Source organism: Cavia porcellus, unplaced genomic scaffold (assembly GCF_034190915.1).
Source record: "Cavia porcellus strain 051 isolate PalLab524CR breed Dunkin Hartley unplaced genomic scaffold, mCavPor4.1 scaffold_7, whole genome shotgun sequence".
NCBI lineage: Eukaryota > Metazoa > Chordata > Mammalia > Rodentia > Caviidae > Cavia > Cavia porcellus.
This window is the reverse complement of record NW_026947490.1, coordinates 44,716,457-44,734,479: the sequence shown is the minus strand read 5'-3', so window position 1 is coordinate 44,734,479 and position 18,023 is coordinate 44,716,457. Positions and strand designations below refer to the sequence as shown.

The 18,023-nt window shown below is 38.5% G+C and overlaps 1 protein-coding gene across 1 annotated transcript in view; it reads right to left on the bottom strand.

The window, feature by feature from the left end:
• LOC100733491 (T-cell surface glycoprotein CD1b3-like) overlaps positions 1 to 18,023 on the bottom strand; it is a 351,357-nt gene that overhangs the window by 217,115 nt on the left and 116,219 nt on the right. The window lies entirely within an intron of this gene.

Here is an 18,023-nt window from a genome sequence, read left to right as displayed (position 1 = left end):
AAATGTGCCAATACCAGGAATGAGGGAAAAGAGAAAGCTGGGACTGAAACATCCAGATTGAAGGATGAAGCAAACAGATACATTAATGAGGCTGGGTGAATTGAAATCACCAACTGTCCAGGATGATGTCCCCACCACTCAATAATAATGTAGTAAGCAGTGGAGACACCTCTGGTGAGTTGGGGAAGCTATTGATCAATTGTCACTAATATAATCATCAAATATTGTCATTCTCTGGCAGGAAAATATTACTCTAGCCCTTCACTATTCTGCTTTGCCCAACATCCTTCCTACCACCAGCACTACCTGGAGCATAGAAACTGTATGGCCAAGAGTTCTGTTCATTAAGGTTTGGAGTGTTGATACTAAGCCAGCTTCAGATGAGGAACTCCAGCCTCTAACTCCAGGTGAAATCACAGTTTCTACTGCCTGAAACTATATTACCCTCTCTTTTTCCCTGGTGCTTGTGCATCTACCCAAGATGCTTGGTCTGGTACATACATCAATAACGAGGATTTTTTGTTTGCTCACCTTGATTCTCTTTTTTGGGGGATTCCATATGTGGTCTCTATTATGCAGACACTTTGTTATGGCTCACAGGCAGGCCCTTGGTAGATATATTGCTTGATGATTATTCATTGCAAAATATTAATACTGTGTGAAGGAAAGCAGATTAAAAACCAAGAACTGTACAGACACACACACACACACACACACACACACACACACGCACATTATTTGTATTCTGAGGGTTATATTAAATCTATAGATCAATTCAGAGTGAATACAGATTTTTTTCTCCAATCTTCTAAACAATAAGAAGAGTAGGTCTCCCCATGTATTACATGGTTTAATCATGTTTCAATTTTTCCAAATTTATTTATTTTTTATTTTAAAGAAAAAGCAGATATAACAACAAGCAAACTGAAAAAACAACAACAAAAAAAAGCAAAACAACAATAATTATATAGGCTTTCAAAACAAGATGATAGGAATTTAACAGTGGTGTGATACTGCACATTGTTATGTTCAAAATATAGTTGCTCAGGTTACCAGACACAGGACTAAAACAAAACAGTAAATTGGAACAAAACACTGGATTTCAAAAATAAAAGAGGAGGAAATCCTACACAGTTGCTACAACACACATTGCCATCTTCCTAGTAGATGCCCAGACCACCAGTCCCCAGCCTGCAAAGTCAACCAAACAACACAAGCATCAAGCCAGTCCTTTCACCTCAGTTGCTATTATCTCATCCTGATCCTCCAGATCAACCAGTTGTTCTTCTGGTTTCCCAGGCCTCACACCAGCTGCCTCACAGGAAGGCCTGCTTTGTCTCCTGAGTGAATCTCTTCCAGATTTGCATGGCAGAGCCTGCTTCACAGGAGGGCAATCTGTTCTAATTTAAAGATTCTATGTGCATTCTGTTGGAATTCTATTAAAGTGTTTTGCTTTGAAGAAATTTTTTCAAATGACATTGACTTTATATTTTGGGATTTCTGATTTCAAGTTGGCACCAGGAGAAATAATGTAAATGTTGCATTTGCTTTGTACCCTGCAAAACTGCTCAGTCTACTCATCAGTTACAGTACCTCATGGTATTGTTTTTCCCCAGACACACTGGTATCATCTACATGTACAATCATACTGGCTGCTACAATGAACCATTTTATTTCTCCTTTCTTTTTACCTTAACAAACTGGCAAAGACTTACATACAACACTGACATTAATGATGAAAATGGATATTCAGTCTTTTGTCATTAAATGAAAGTCAAAGGATGATTATAGACATCCTTTATTAGCCTAGTGGGCATCAATTCTCTTCCTACTATACCAACAGCTTTTACCATGAATAGATGTTACATACTGTCAAATACTTTTTATATCAGGTGATCTGACTACTTTTCACTAGGCTGTTAACCCAGTGAATTATATATAATTGGTTGCCTCATCATGAACCAACCTGATATTCTTGAAATTAACCGATGAATTAGCCAGTGTTCATCACAGAAACAGAACTAATAGAATATACAGTTGGAGGACCAACATCAAAACGATTGATCCACAATATTATGGAGGTCTAAGCATCCTATGATTGTCCATCTGACACCTGCAGAACCTACTATAATGTAGTCTGAGCCCGTAGGCCTGAGAACTTGGGGAACATTCACTCCAGCCGAAACACTGAGAAAGGGTCTGTACTCATAAAAGCTCAAGGGTAGGATGGGTCATGAACATGGAGTTCTGACTCCCATTAGTAGGCAATGGCTTTCTCTTGTTTGTCCTTTTGTTTTATTATTTTAAAGAGGGTAAAAATTGAGCAGAGCAGAACAGAACAAATCCAAACACAAGACAGCAATGTAAGAGACATAAATTTCAAAGCAAGACAATCAGAAATCTTCACTATCTATTGTATTGTCTGTTTTCTTCCAAATAGTTGGCCATATCTTCACATACAGAGAATTCACATGAAACAACATAATATAGAACTGATCTGAACAAGATGAGGAAAGCATTTGGTCTTCAAGATCAGACAATAGGGAAGTCAACAATGGCTGTCATTGTGTCTCTCATTCTCTTCAAAATAGCTGTCCATACGTGTTGAAGACCACTAGGAAGTGGCTTTGAGCAAGATTTAAATTTTACTAATTGGCTTTCTATGTTTATCTGTGAGTCTGTACTAGACCTCAGCCACTTGCCTGGCGATGGGAATTGATTCATAGTAAATGAACCTCTATGAATCCCTTGTCCTGACTGAGGACTGTAGTGGCCTGTGAGGCCAGAGATACCTCAAAGGGCAGGATAAGGCTACAGCTGCAGACACTCTGGCTCCAACTTCAGTTAACAAGGTAGCGACTGCAGCTGCAAAGATTACTCCTATAGTCTCACTTCTACCATGTCTTCATGATAAGACAGTGCTACTAAATTGGCTTGATTCATGACTTGGAGAGGTCCTTGAAGTGACTCCCAAGGTACTGCTCATTGCCTGCACTTTCCTCAGTGCCCTTTGTCCTTGGTCCTAATATAAGCAGACTGATCCAGAAAATCCTTTGTCTTTACCCTTGAAGTCTCATGCTTAATTAAAGGGTTTTGACCCTCTTGGAGCCCTAAAAATCATACAATTTGCCTCATTTTATTTAACCTCTGCTGTACACTCATCTGCAAGATTGGGGATTTAGGTCAAAACACAATACATACCTTCATGTGTGGTAATATTAAACAAAACAAAACAGGCTAAAATCACTCTGAACAAAAAATAGTAGTATTGCTGAATTTCACATCATGACACTACGGGATCAACATTGGGTACTGTAGTTTCTCTTTTTCTTCAAAGTAGTTGTTCATTTCATCAAGCATTATATGATCAGTTCTCATAAACTATTTATAATAGATTCTATGCATTCATGAGTCTCTACAAGAATTTCTATCCTTTCTGTATTAGAGGGAGAAACAAAACAAAATGTATTCCTATAAAAACATGAAATGGAAAAGTCATATAAAACCATAGTACAAGTTGATCTACAATGGTTACTATGTTGTCTCCTCTTATCTTCAATACAATTGTCTATGTCATCAGGCATAGTATAATTGAATTTAGCAATACATAACAATATTAATGAAAACAAAACAATATAGATAGTAGAAAACTTCAAAATCAGGTAATAATTAAACCAGAATGGGTACCCTAGTGAATCTTGTCATCTTCAGTGTAGTTGCCTATACTTTCAGACTTGATACTATCAATTATAACAGATTGGAATAAAATCTGTTGATAACAAACTCAGAAACCAGATTCAACTAAGATCAGTTATGGTAAAACAGTATAAGTTATGCAGTGCTTCAGATTAAGTTAATAGGAAATTAAGGATGATTACCATACTATATCCTGCTGTTTTGGGGGTAGCTGTCTGTGACCTCAAATCCAGTGCAAGTAGACAAACTGGAACAGAATATAATCTATCTAAATAGAGCAGTGTGAGTAATGTGGGTTTTAAATCCTGATACACTGTTTTAAAATATCATCTGCCTTCTTTTTTTAAACTATTCCTCCCCTTTCACTCCCACAGGGTGCACATTTCATTTTGGGTCCCACAAACTCCCTCAGTTTTTAGACTGGGGGAGCAACTTGCTATTTACCTAAAGTGGTTCCAAACCTTCTCACTCTTGGACATAATTTCAAGTTGTATTCCTTTACCTACAAAAGCCTGTCTTTCCAACCTATCTGCAGGTGCTGGTCGAGTTGCTCCTATTACTCTCCGGTTCCCTATCAAATAGAGCATTGTTTTCTCATATTTGATTTTTGGTCCATAAACCCTCTTTCATGTTAATTATATTTCCTATACACAGCATCTTGGTGAACCCTACCTCCTGACCTATTCTGCCTGTGTTTTTTTTTTTAACTGTATAAAGGCCGTCTATATTAGAGATTATAGCCAACCTTCTCTGCCTTATTTCTGTTATGCTATTTTTCTGCCATTATTTGTCTGCTTGTATCCTTCATTCCAGTTTCTGCCCCATTCACTGAGGCCTGTCTGCCACTATTCCTGAAATCCTGGTACATTTTTCTTTCTCTAGAATGTCCTTCAGTATTTTCTGTAGGGTTGGATTGGTGGTCATGAATTTGCCCGGTTCCTCTTTATCTTGGAAGCATGTTGTTTCTCCATTAATTTCTAGAGACAGTTTTTCAGGGTAAATCAATCTGGATGGAGGTTATTTTCTTTCAGAGTTTGTAATACTTCACTCCAAGCTCTTCTTGATTTGATGGTCTGTGCCAAGAAGTCTGCCATTATTTTAATGGGTTTTCCTTTAGAGATGATCTGTTTCTTTTCTCTGATGGCATTAAACATTCTGTTCTTGTCTGGCACACTGGCAGCTGGGCCTAGGGAGAGTTTAAGATCATGGCTCCCAGTGGTTAAGGAGCTGCCCAGCTTTCAGCCACACTAGACTGGCCTATTCAGAATTCAGGCCTGCCTGGGCCATGCCTAGTGAACTTCTTTCAATCTGGGGAACTGGACTGCCAGCGGGGAGTTCCTGCACCCAGCAGTGAGGCCCAGGGAGAGTTTAAGATCATCACTCCCAGTCCTTAAGGACCCACCCAGCTTCCAGCCATACTAGGCTAGGCTTGGGAGGTTTTGCAGCTTAACTAGACCATGCTCAGTGACATTTTTCAATCAGGGGAGTCGAGGGCACATGAAGTGAGTTTCAGGGCATTGGTGCATACACAGGGAGAGCTTTGGACCATTATCCACAGTGGTTACATGCCTGCCCAGCTTCCTGGAACACTAGATGTGGCACAGGAGGCCCTGAGTGCCTCACTGGACCATGCTTAGCAACCTCCATTCAGTCCCAGGAGCCCAGAGCATAGGAATCAATTTCTAACGTGTCCAGCAGAAGATTTGGAACATCACTTGAAACACAGAAATATAGGAAAATGACAAAGCAAAAGAACAAAATGCAATCTCAAAACTCCAGCGCATCCCAAGAAAGCCTAGGATTCATGTACATAGAAGAAAATATATGGCATACACCTGAAATACCTAAACTAATAGCAATTGAAATAAAGAAAAAACTTGGAGAAACCTTAAAGGAATTCAAATTAGAAGAATCTCCCAGGTAAAAGAAAACATGATAAAAGTAATGAAAGTGATGCTGAACACATATAAAGAAGACACTGTTAAAAAATTAGAGGGGCAAAACAAAAAGAATCCCTGGATCAACAGTAAAAGAAACAAATAAAATGCATGGATCAGATTCAAAGAGATATACAGGAAATTAAAAATTATATTGAAAATTTTCAAAACCAACTCGATGAAGTGAAGATAGAATTGCAGACCTCGAAGACAAGATTGCAGCTAGTGAACAGGAAAGGAAAGATCTTTTAACAATAACAAGGAATCAAGAGATTCCTCAAAAAGCTAGGATTGGAAGTCCCATTCAATCTAGCTCCTAGATTCCACTCCTAGGCATATTCCCAGAAGAACTGAAAGCATCATACCACAATGATATATGTGCACCCATGTTTAAAGCAGCACAGTTTGTAATAGCCAGATCTTGGAAACAAACTTAGTGTCCATTGACTGAGGAATGGATAAAAAACTGGTGGTATCTTTTTTATTTAAAGAAAGACAAAACAAGACAGAAAATGGGCAGAAATAGTATATACTTTCAAAAGAAAGAAATAGACAGTAATAAATCACTAGCTGATGTATACATATTGTCCCCCTATAAATAGTTGTTCAAGGTACACAAGTGGAACATATAAATGGGATTTCAACCAGGGAGAATACAAACAGTTCTATTCAACTATCCAAGAAAAAACTAAGTATTAGTGGCTATCAATCCTATATACTTAGATGCATTTATACATATCTTCATTTACGTTGAGACTTAACATATTGGATTAAAAACCTTCTGAACAAGATTAATAATATTGATGAATTTCACATCATAACACTTCAGGATCAGGATTCAGTACTGCAGTGCCACTTTCTTCCTTTCAAAGTTTTGGTTCATTTCATCATGTGTCATCAAATCAATACTCATAAACTGTTTATAGGTTTTACGTAAACTTGAGTCTTGGCATGTGTTTCTATCCTTCCTATGTTAGAGAGGAAAACATAACAAAGCAAGGCAGAACTAAAATTTTTCCTATAGACAAGTAAAACTAAAAAGACATGTAAATCTGCTGTATAAGGAGTTCTATCCTGGTCACTGTGCTATTTCTTGTTATCATCAACAGAATTGTCTATATCATCAGATAAAGTATAATTGAGCATATCAGTACATAATAGAATTAACAGAAATACAACTTTATAGATAGTATAGAGCTACAAAAACAGGTAGTAATCAAATCAGAATGGGTATCATAGTGAATCATTGTCATTTTCAGTATAGTTGTCTGTACTCCTCGACTTGTTGCCATCAACCTTACAGGTTTTGAATAAAATCTGTCAACAATAAGCAGCAATCAAACAAGTCAGATTTACCAATATCAGTCATGATATAACAATATAAGTCATACATGGATCCTTATTGAGTTAATAGGGAATTAATGATGTCCCCTATGCTATGCTCAGCTGTCTGTGACCCTCAGATCCAATGCTTGCATGCAAACTAGAACAGAACGAGTTGCAACCAAGCAGAGCGTGCAAGTCATAGGAGTTTTAATTCCTGATACACTATTAGCTCTGTCTTCTGCTGATTTTTTTAAGGACTATTCCTCCCATTTACTCCCCCAGAATGAACTGTGTATTTTTGGGTCTCCCCAACACTCACGGTTTTGTATTGGGGTGGCAACCTGCTATTTACTTATGTGTTTCTGAATTTTCTCACTGCTGGACTGGATTTTTAGTTACATTTCGTCATTTCTTAAAGCCTGTGTGTTCAACCTTCCCATATATACTGGTCTAGTTACACCAATTACTTTCTGGTTCCATATCACATCAAGTTCCATTGACTCATGTTTGATTTTGGTACATATAACCTTCTTCAGGCTAATTATATTTCCTATAAAGAGCCTCTCGGTGGATCCTATCTCTTGATCCACTGTGCCTGTTATTCTCTTTTTTCCCAGAAGTTAGGGTATCTAAGCCATCTATATTAGAAATTATGTCCAACCTTCCCTGCCTCACTTCTGCTGAGCTCTTTTTCTGTCATTAGTTGTCAGTTGGTCTTCTTCATTTCACTTTCTGCTCCATTGATTGTGGCATCTCCGTTACTGTTTTTGGAACCTTGTTATTTTTCTCTCTTAGAATGTCCTGCAGTATTCTCTGTAGAGTTGAATTGGTGGTTGCAAATTTCCCTAGTTCCTCTTTTCCTGGAAGCACCTTGTTTCTCCATTAATTTCTAGGAACAGTTGTGCATGATACATCAATCTTGGCTGGAGGTTATTATCTTTCAAACTTGAATTATTTTGCCCCATGCTCTTAGTGATTTGATGGTTTGTGCTGAGAAGTTTGCTTTAATTGTGATGGGTGTTCCCTTGTAAGTGATCTGTTTCTTATCTCTGGCAGCTTTTAATATTCTGTTCTTATATTGGATTTCTGAAATTTTGATTATTATATGCCTGGGTGTAGTTCTGTTTGGGTTATAAGTGGATGGTGTCCTGTATGCCTCATACATCTGGATATCTTTAGCTTTTACTAAATTAGGAAAATTCTCCTGGATTATTTCTGTGAATACCTTTGTAGTTCATTTGTTTGTGTCCCTACCTCTTCCTTTACATTCTTAATTTTTAAGTTGGAGATCCTCTTATCATCTTCTAGCCTTTGTATTATTGCTGTTTGTTTCCTTGTTTTTTTAAGAAGTTTTTCATTTCATGTTCACACATTACAAATCTATCCTCCAGTTCAGATAATCTCTCCTTAGTTTCTTTCAAGCTGTTATGCCAGCTTTCAATAGAGTTTTTAGTTTCCTGGTAATCTGTTTGAACCTGCTTCATGTATTCTATGCTTTCTCTATTTTCACCATCAAACAATTCTCCCCTTTTTTTCTGTTCTTCCATTCCAACATCTGTATTTTCTTGGGCAGTGCTTAGCATTTCTCTAACTATTCTACATATATCTTGCCTTACTTCATTAAATACTTCACTTTTCAACTTATCTATGAGGCTCTGGAGATATCTCTTTATGTCTATTGATGCTGTGTCTGATATTGCATGTTTTCTGTCCTCATTCCTCTTTGCATTTACCTTTCCTGGATCAGTGTTCTCAGGATTGGGGACAGAGGACCCTTTCTTGTTGCCTCGTCTTCTCATAATTTTTGTTCTTTCCTCTTTCTTTGTGGGTTACAGTTTGTTTGAATCACACCTGCTAGGTGTTACCACCCACTGCAGTGTACTAGGGAGATACAGACCTGGGCAGCCTCTGCTGGGCCCGCGCTTCCAGGTCAACCTAATGAAGACTTCACTGCTATAGTGCACCACCAGGTGTAAGGACCTGGCTTGGGCTAGCCTACAGGGTGTTATTTAGTGGTGTCACGCAGGCCAGGCACTCCCTACCAATCCTGCTTGAGAGAAAAATATGCAGCTAATGTCACTGCAGTGTCTTGTTCCAGCAAGTCTGCCTGATTCCAGTATGTCTTTTGCTGGAGCCTCCTACTCTATGAAAGGGTCCCCATTCCACTCACTCACCACAAGTACATGTAAGCCTCCCTGCTAGTCCTGTTCTCAACTCATAGAAAAAGGAACTCTCCTGCACTGTTGGTGGGAGGGTAGACTGGTAAAACCTTTGTGGAGGTCAGTCTGGAGATTCCTCAAAAAGCTAGGATTGGAAGTCCCATTCAACCCAGCTGTTCCACTTCTATACATATCCCACAAGAACTGAAAACAGCATACCACAGTGATATATGTATACCCATGTTTACAGCAGCACAGTTTGTAATAGCCAGATCTTGGAAACAACCTAAGTGTCCATCAACTGAGGAATGTATAAAAAATTGGTGATATTTTTATACAATGGAGTACTACTCACCTATAAAGAATGATCACACTGAGATATTTATAAATAAATGGATGCAACTTGAGACCATACACATAAGTGAAATAAACCAAACACACATGTATAAATACCATATGATCTCCCTAGGTTAAGAAATGGTACAATACATAAGAGTTTATGGTAATCATGATTCCCTATTACATTGCTTTGAAGCCTGATAATATTTGCATTGTTTAGTTGGAATGGTTTTATCCTGGGTTGTTTTATTTTATTATGTGTGATGGTATGAACAGCTATTTTGAAGCAAATAAGACATTATAATAGTCAATATCATCCTACTCTGAAGTCCTACCATGCTTTTGTTCATCTATTTCCATTAGTTCTATCATGTTGTAGCTTGTTGGATTTTATTATGTGTGATAGTATAAACAAATTTTCTATGGAAAATGAGATAACAGAGTAGCCATTGTTCATTTTCTGTTATTTGATTCTTAATGCCCTGTAATATTTTCATTCTCTTGAATGGTTTTATACTGCTTTGTTACATTTGATACTATTGTATATGAAGTTATGCTCAACTATTTCCAAGAAAGAGATATTATGGTAGTGATATTTAATTACAGGATGTCTTGTGATGAAATTCGGGGTTCCTTACATTGTTTTGTTCTGATCTGCTTTGCTATGTCCTCTTTTGTCTTAATCTCTAAAATGAAAATATATGAAAAATATTCTGTTCTTATACTGAATTTCTTAACTCTTGATTATTATATGTCTGGGTGTAGCTCTGTTTTGATTGTAGGTGGCTGGAGTTATGTATGCCTCATACATCTGAATATTATTTACTTTTTTTCCTATCTTGGGAAAATTTCCTTAATTATTTCTGTGAATAGCCTTTGTATTTTCTTTGTTTTTATCCCTGCTTCTTCATTCACATTCTTTATTCTTAAGTAATAGATCCTCTTGTCTTCTTTTAGCCTTTCTATTGTTATTTTTAAGAGATCCTTGTTATTTTTAAGAGATCTTTCCTTTCATGAGCACACATTGCAAACCTATCTTCAAGTTTTGATAGTCTATCCTTAGTTTCTTTCAAGCAGCTTTGCCAGATTTCAATGGAGTTTTTAACTTTCTGGTAATCTCTTTGAATCTGTTTCGTGTATTCTGGGTTTTCTTTATATTCTTCATCAAACATTTCTCTCCTTTTTTTGTGTTCCTACATCCTTCTGTCTGTGTCTTCTTGAGAGTTGCATAGCATTTGTTTTATTAATCTACTTATATCTCGCTTTACTTGATTAAATATTTCACTTTTGAGCTTATCTATGAGGTCCCAATAATCTCTTCTTATTTCCACTGATGTGGTGTCTGATGTTTGCTGTCCTCAATCTCTTTTGCATTTACCTCTTCTGGATCAATGTTCTCAGGGCTGGGGCCTGGGGACTATTTCTTGTTGCTTTCTCTTGTCATGTTTTTGGTTTCTTCCTGTTTGGAGGAAGCCTCTCAATTAGCCTCCTTTTTGGACCGGAGGTTCCAGCCCCTTTCCTTGTTGGTTATGGTTCTTCTGAAACATGCTGGCTAGGGATTTCTGCCCTCTCCAGTTTGCTGTTGGTCACTGAGGTGCAAACAGGGTCAGGCCCTCCCCTCCAGGTCAGTTAACCTATGGGGCCCTTCACTGCGTTAGTGTGCACCGCATGTATAGTATTGGTTTGGGCCGACATATTGAGTCCTGGCCAGGGACGTGGCCTAGGCCAAGCATATCCCACCAATCTGCTCTGGGACGGGAACAACCAACTGAAGTCACTGCTGTTCCTTGTTCCTGCCCATCCTGCCCAATTCCAACATGCTTTCCAGTTAGTTACCCCGTTCCCATGGGAGGGTCTTATGCCTGGCACTCACTGTGGGTCAATGCAGGTCCTTTGTTGCCTCTGTTCTCTGTTGGGCTCATCAATATCCAACTTCAGTGCAAACACAGCTCCAGCAAGTCACAGTAGCAAGAGTTTGGGCAGGTCTGGCGAGTTGCAGAGGCTCGAGTTCACGCACTCTGGCGAGAGTACAGTGGCTGTTAATCTTAGCTGCTCCAATGATAGCCCTGGGACTGTATGTTTGATGAGCTCTTTTCCCTTTAGTTTCTTCCTAGGTTGAGAGGATCTATTTTGCTCTGCCCTGACCTCTCCAGGATGTTTTATTCTGGCATCTGAGTTGTCTGTCTCAGGGAGCTTTTGTATTCTGCTGCTTACCAGTCCACCATCTCTAGCTCATCCCTAGGCCTTATTTTTGATGAGTCAGTCAACACGTAGAGTGTCGCCCAACTTACAAAGACTCCAGGCTGTTATGACTTCACCAGAGGTTCCATCAAATATTTGAAGATGATATCACAGCAATTTTATGCAAAGACTTTCTGATAATATGGCAGAGAATGTTGCACTGCCAAGAATTCTGTTAGGCCAGGAAAATACTGATTCTAAAACCACACAAGGACATTTCAAGGTTAGAAAATTACAAGCTGATATCACTATCATGATAGACACAAAACCCATCACAAAATATTGCTAAAGTAAGTAAATACAATAATATATAGAAAGAAAAATGTATCATGACTGTGTTATATCTCATAATTATGTCAATAAAATTGAGATAAAATTTTGTCAACATTTTAAGGCAAAATTATCATTTCACAAAATCCATCAGCCATTCATTTTCAAGGTCCTAAGTAAATTAGGAATAGAAAGAAAGGGTCAGAGATTTAGTTTAGTGGCATAAGCATCTGCTTGGCAAGGTTGTGAGTTCAATCCAAAGTACAAAAAAAAAAAAAAAACTAAAAAGGAATAGAAAGAAAACATGTCAGTCTTACAGAGGATATGTATAGACAAACTCCAGGTAACATCCTACCTACCTGAGTAAGCCTGACCATCACCAAACGTTGGGGAAAACAGGATATCAGCTCTTACAACTTCTGTTCCAGATGGCAGAGTCATAGGGTGAGGAAATGAAACTTATAAGAAGTAAGTTGCTAGAAGTAAGGCTCTCTTAAACTGCTAATGGCATGATGATGTGTTCAGGTAATCTCAAGGAGTCTGTCAGAAAACATGCCAAAGCTAATCAGTGAATGCAGCAAGTCACTGGAGGTACACATTACCTTGGAGACAGAGGATGGAATGAAGGAAAGGGGGACTCTGTTCCCTTTCAAAGAGAGCAAGGAGAGAGTATGTGGTGAGAATGGTAGGGGGCTTGCCCTTGTCTCAGCTAGAGTGTTCATAGGGAAGGGGAAGGAAAAGGATATCTTATACATGATGCAGAACACACTGCAAGCTCCAAGATAGCACTGTTTAGAGATCCAGTCTGCCTAGAGTGTGGATATGAGAGATGTTCAGGGAGACACAGAGAATAGAATATAGCCTGACTACAAATTTGTGACATCATTAAGTAATACAAATTGAATAAGGACTAAATGCTTCATAAAGTGGAAGGCTGAATGAGGAGTTAGGTGTGGCAATATTTTGGTTCCTGTAGAGAAATGTATTGATACCTCTGTGAAAACAGTCTTCACACAGACTTAAAGAGAACTGGAATCCTGCCATGTGTATAGTGGCCTCAGAGGCAGATCTCCCACCAGAACCTGTCCTTGACTTAATGCTGTCAAGTCTTGAACATATTCCCACAACCTGGAATCTCTCCAGGCTCTGTAGGCAGCCTGTATGCCCGGGGAGAGTAGTGATGCTGCCAGCCAATTTAAAAGAAGTCAGCAGGGTAACTAATTTAGAGCTACCCTCACCCAGGATTTATATCTATACCATACACCAGCAAGAGTGGAAAGTAATTCAGCAATAATGAACAAACAGTGACAGAAATTTTGGGTGAACAATTTAGTCAATATTCGTTCAAGCAACCAGAAGAGCAAAGGAGGTGTCCCAAAGCTAGCAAAGCAGAAGTCCCCCTGGGTCCCTGGTGCATCCCCTTCTTTCTTCTCCCAACATCCTTTTCATTCTGCCTCTGCTCCTTTCTCTTGTTCACTGCTCTCTCAACTACCTTCTCTATGTCCTCACTCCCCTTTCTATTCAGACTCCTAATACACTTGTATTTTTCAGTCCTTTTTTGTTGGAGACTGGGCTGTACAAGATTAAGGTGATGACTACAGGGGCTTCTGACTGTGTTGGAAAAGAACAAATTCATGGTGCTCTAAAGTCACAATGACACCACGGGTGAAGCAGCCAAGGACATGGGCAGCGGATAGCTCCTCTTCCAGAGCAGTAAAACTGCCAACCTGAGAAATAAGACAGCTGTCTTAAGGGGGGGAATTTACTACTTGCAGAAGTCTTTGAACTGACTTTCAAGGTCCTACTCAGTCTCCACACCTGCCTCAATATCCCTTCCTTTGTTTGAAAACCAAATAAGTATAGATCATCCAGAGAAGTTCTTTGTCTCAACCCCCAGGGAATCTCGAATTCTAACAGACCATTTTGACTCTCCATGTGTCCTAAAGTAATACCACTTGCTTCCTTTGTTTAAGATTTTCACTGTCAAAAAAAAAAAGTTGTTCACTGTCCACTCATTCAGAGATTGGGACTAGACCAAAACTCAGTTACTTTCTAACCAAAGAAACTTCTAAAATCAATCAGAAAGAAAAGTGAAAGAACAGTGCCAGCACATGGCAATTTTCTGCACACCTGGGGGAAAACATTTTAACTGAATAGAAAGATCCTTGAAAATCGTCATCTAAATTTTTCTATGTAGCCAGGGATTTAGTTTAGCAGCATAAGTGGCAAGTGCAAGGTCATGAGTTCAATCCCTAGTACCAAAAAAACAAAAACAAGCAGCAGTAGCAGCACCACCACCAGAAACATATTTCAAATGGAATCCTGGCCTCAGGAAGAGCCATAGCTGCTGCTCAGGTCCTTTCCCAGGAAGAATCCTTTGGACTGGGATACTGAGATTCCAGGCAAGGTTGCCCTTTTTTACTGATTTGAGGATATTCTCTCAGACTAAAAGTTTAAGCCATCTGTAGCCCCTACTGACTTCAAAAGAAATTCAAAAGCTGGGGAAATGCTGGCAGGAAAGAATCTAAGGAAAATGTACTCTACCTGATTGGCCCAGTAGGAAGAAAATTTGGTGTTTCAGGTTTACATTCTCTTCTGCCTATCAATAGTAGTATGATCAGCCCAGTTATGAAGTGTCTGGGTGGGCAACATAGAAATTCATAATCACTTCCTTTTCCATGTAGGAAACCTACACTCCCAGGCCGAGAGTCAGGTGAGGGGAAATGTGTAAGACAGGTCACTAGGCCCCTTGGCAGCCATGTTTGGTTTCCAGGACAGGATACCAGGCTCTATTACCCCAATACAATGTGTTGGCCATTTCCCTATTGAGTCTTCTAGTGATAAAGGACAAACTCCCAGTCTCAGAAGGGGCAAAGCAAATATGGTGCAACTGCCTCCCTGAACCTGAACTTCTCCATCTTCTCAGGATGGAGAAGCAAAACCCAAACTGCATTTAACCAGTGGAAGGAAATGGTCCAACTAAATGAAAGGGCACATGGAGATCTGACCTGAAATCGACAGAGGCAGAATTCAGAGTGTGAGACATAACACCCCGGAATCAGAAAAATAAAACTGGTCTGACTCCCTACAGGTGGATAAATCCTACCTCTCCCTTCCTCTTACCCAAGAATTTCCTTTGCAGGCACTTGCCCTTGTCAAATAGGATCCAACTACTATTAGTGGCTTAGTTTTGTAATCACAGAGTTCTGGAAGGCTAAAGCAGAAGGGTTACAATTTCAAGCCTAAGCTGAGCAACTTAGCCAGAATGTGCTCCAAAATAGAATTATAAATAAGAAAGAGTTGGAGATGTAGTTCAGTGCAAAGGTCTTGAAGTCACTCCTCTGTAGCAGAAGGAAGGAAGAAAAGGAAGGAAGTCAGAAAGAAAGAAAAGAAACAAAGAAAGACAGACAGACAGAAAGAAAGAAAGAAAATTATTGTAACACAATTATGATAATTTTAAAAAGCATTTGTACTTTAAAAACTGCCCCCAGGTTACTAAAGATTCAATACCCAATCAAGGGGTGGTTTTAAATAATTTTATAAAGGTAAGAGTCCAGAGATTCTACATATTAAAATTTCAGTAATAAGGTGGGAATATTTGAAACTGGCAAATGAATATTGGGGTTTTGTAGACTTCTGTATATTTTTAAACACTACTGAAACTCTTGAGTGTGGATCCATTCTAGGATAATAGTTACAGAATGCCTCAACCTATGCTTCAAAAGACCTATGCATTAATGCAAATGTCAGAAAAACATTCGTAATTCTGCTCCCAAAAAACCAGGAGCCAAAGTATATTAGAAACTTCAAATGGTTTTGTTCAGAAACTCTGGGAAACCAAGCAAAGAGTTAAGACTACACAAATAAAGGAGGGAAATCTGCTTCATGACAGATTACAGGGAGAATCATTCTTAAAAAGTAAATGTAGGCAATTTGTAGGTAATTCCAAAGTACCTCTGACACTCAGATAATAGAGCAGGGCCACAAGGGAGGTGACAGGAAGGGACTTTTCCAGGGTGAGGCTGAAACTTGAGAAGTCAGAACTATGGAAAGAGACCTGAGCAGAAGCATTCTCCACATGCCTATGGAGAAGAAAATAATAAAACAACTGGTAAAAGTTGAAAGGCTTAGTACAACAAAATAAAGCCCAGATTCCAAATGTATAACATGCTCATCCCCCCCCAAAAAAGCAATATTTTCAAATATACAAAAAAAGATCACTTGAGGCAAGTGCCTTCTTATCCTCCAATATAGCCCTGTGTAAAAGCAGTGGAGAAGAAATATTAGGTTTGAAAGCTTAAGAGAAGCCTGTTTTCCTGATGAAAATTTCTCAACAATGAACTTCACTAAAAAAGAAATAGTTTGGGAGCATTTGAGTTTAAACACAGAGTGAGCATGAATATATCCAACTTTGATGTCACCCAACAATCAAGGTGTGAAGAGATGGGAGAAATGTAATTGGAATATATTTAAATGAGGGGAATGATACTCCAGTGGCAGGCATGATTGAGTAGAAATAAAGAAAATGAATAATGTCATTGGTCATGGACATCTGGAATTAAAAATTACTACATCAAATTCATAAGCCAAATATTAGATATTTTCCAGGTAAAGGAAACTAAAATTGTCAAAAATAATTTACAGTAACATTAAAATAAGCTAAACAACATTTCCTAAATACCAAACAGAATACACATGCACAAATAACAAGACAGAACTATAAAGAATATAATCTATTACATATAATAATTGCAACCTAAAAACCATGGGAAATTGTAGAATTAAATAGAAAAATGGGAGTGTTTATATTGGTTTTTATCCTTACTCATCAAATCAATAATAGTAATAAAATATTGTAACATTGAATATAAAACCTCCACGAGTCATTACTGAAAAGCAATAGCACTAATGTTAATATTAGTTTTGGACTAAAATTAAAACTCAAGGAGACAGTGTTTTAGATTTTTATTAGAATGCTAGAAAGTCAATAAATAAAAAACATTGGTAGCAATGACACAAACTGGTAAAATTTTTAAAGAAAAAACACTGAAAACTAAGATGTTTACACATTCTCAAAGCAGCTTCCTAGACTCTGCTTCAAATTTATAGAAGGCGCAGTGTTTCTACCTTCTAGACAGCTCCTATGGATGCCTCCTTGGCCAGGTGAACAGAGCCAACAGGAAGGAACAAGCAAAGTACAAAGTGGGCACTGCCTGCAGGCAGACAGAGGCAAGAAGCACGTGGTACTAACACACGTGCTTGCCAGCTGCTGTTCTTCACCATATGTTTAGGCTGAGTTTAAAAAAGAGAAAGAGTCATACTGCAACCAAATGTAGGCCAGGAGCCAGACAACCACCGACTTGTCCTCTACAAACAAGTCAATTTCATCTACAAATGTGAGACAAAAAGGAGAGGACCGGTTTGTGTTTCAAAAGTTCTAACATAGGGCTGGGGTTTTAGCTCAGCGGTATAAGCACCCGCCTTGCAAGCAGGTAGTCATGAGTTTGATCCCCGGTACCGATAAAAAATGAAAAAGACAAAAAAAAAAAAAAAAAAAAAAAAAAAGTTCTAACATATTTTCAGCCCTGAAAATAAGACATGGTCAGAAACTAGACATCAAAACTTTTGGCCCAATCAGCTTATCCTGGCCTTACAGAGCAGCCATGGAGCAATAGAATAGTGACGGCATCAAAGACAAGGATTGGACAAGAACCAAATCCAATTCAAGAGCGAGACTCAGTGTTGACCTTGTGAAGAAATTTCATTCAGTTCTTATCCAATTCAGTTTGTAACCAGAATCACAGAAAGAATCACATTTGTGACCCCAGGTACTACCATACATATGTATGTTATGTATGTTTTTCAAAACCAAATGTCATCTCTTCATTTTGTCATCTTTTTTGTGGTGATGCTGACTAAAGAAAACCTACCAGCTCTTCTGTTCATAGGTATACACTGCGCATTTGTCTGATGATTTCCTTGTGATACCTGGACTGAACACCTCAGGAAGTCACAGCACATCACTATTACTACCCGTGCCTAGTGTGTCACAGAG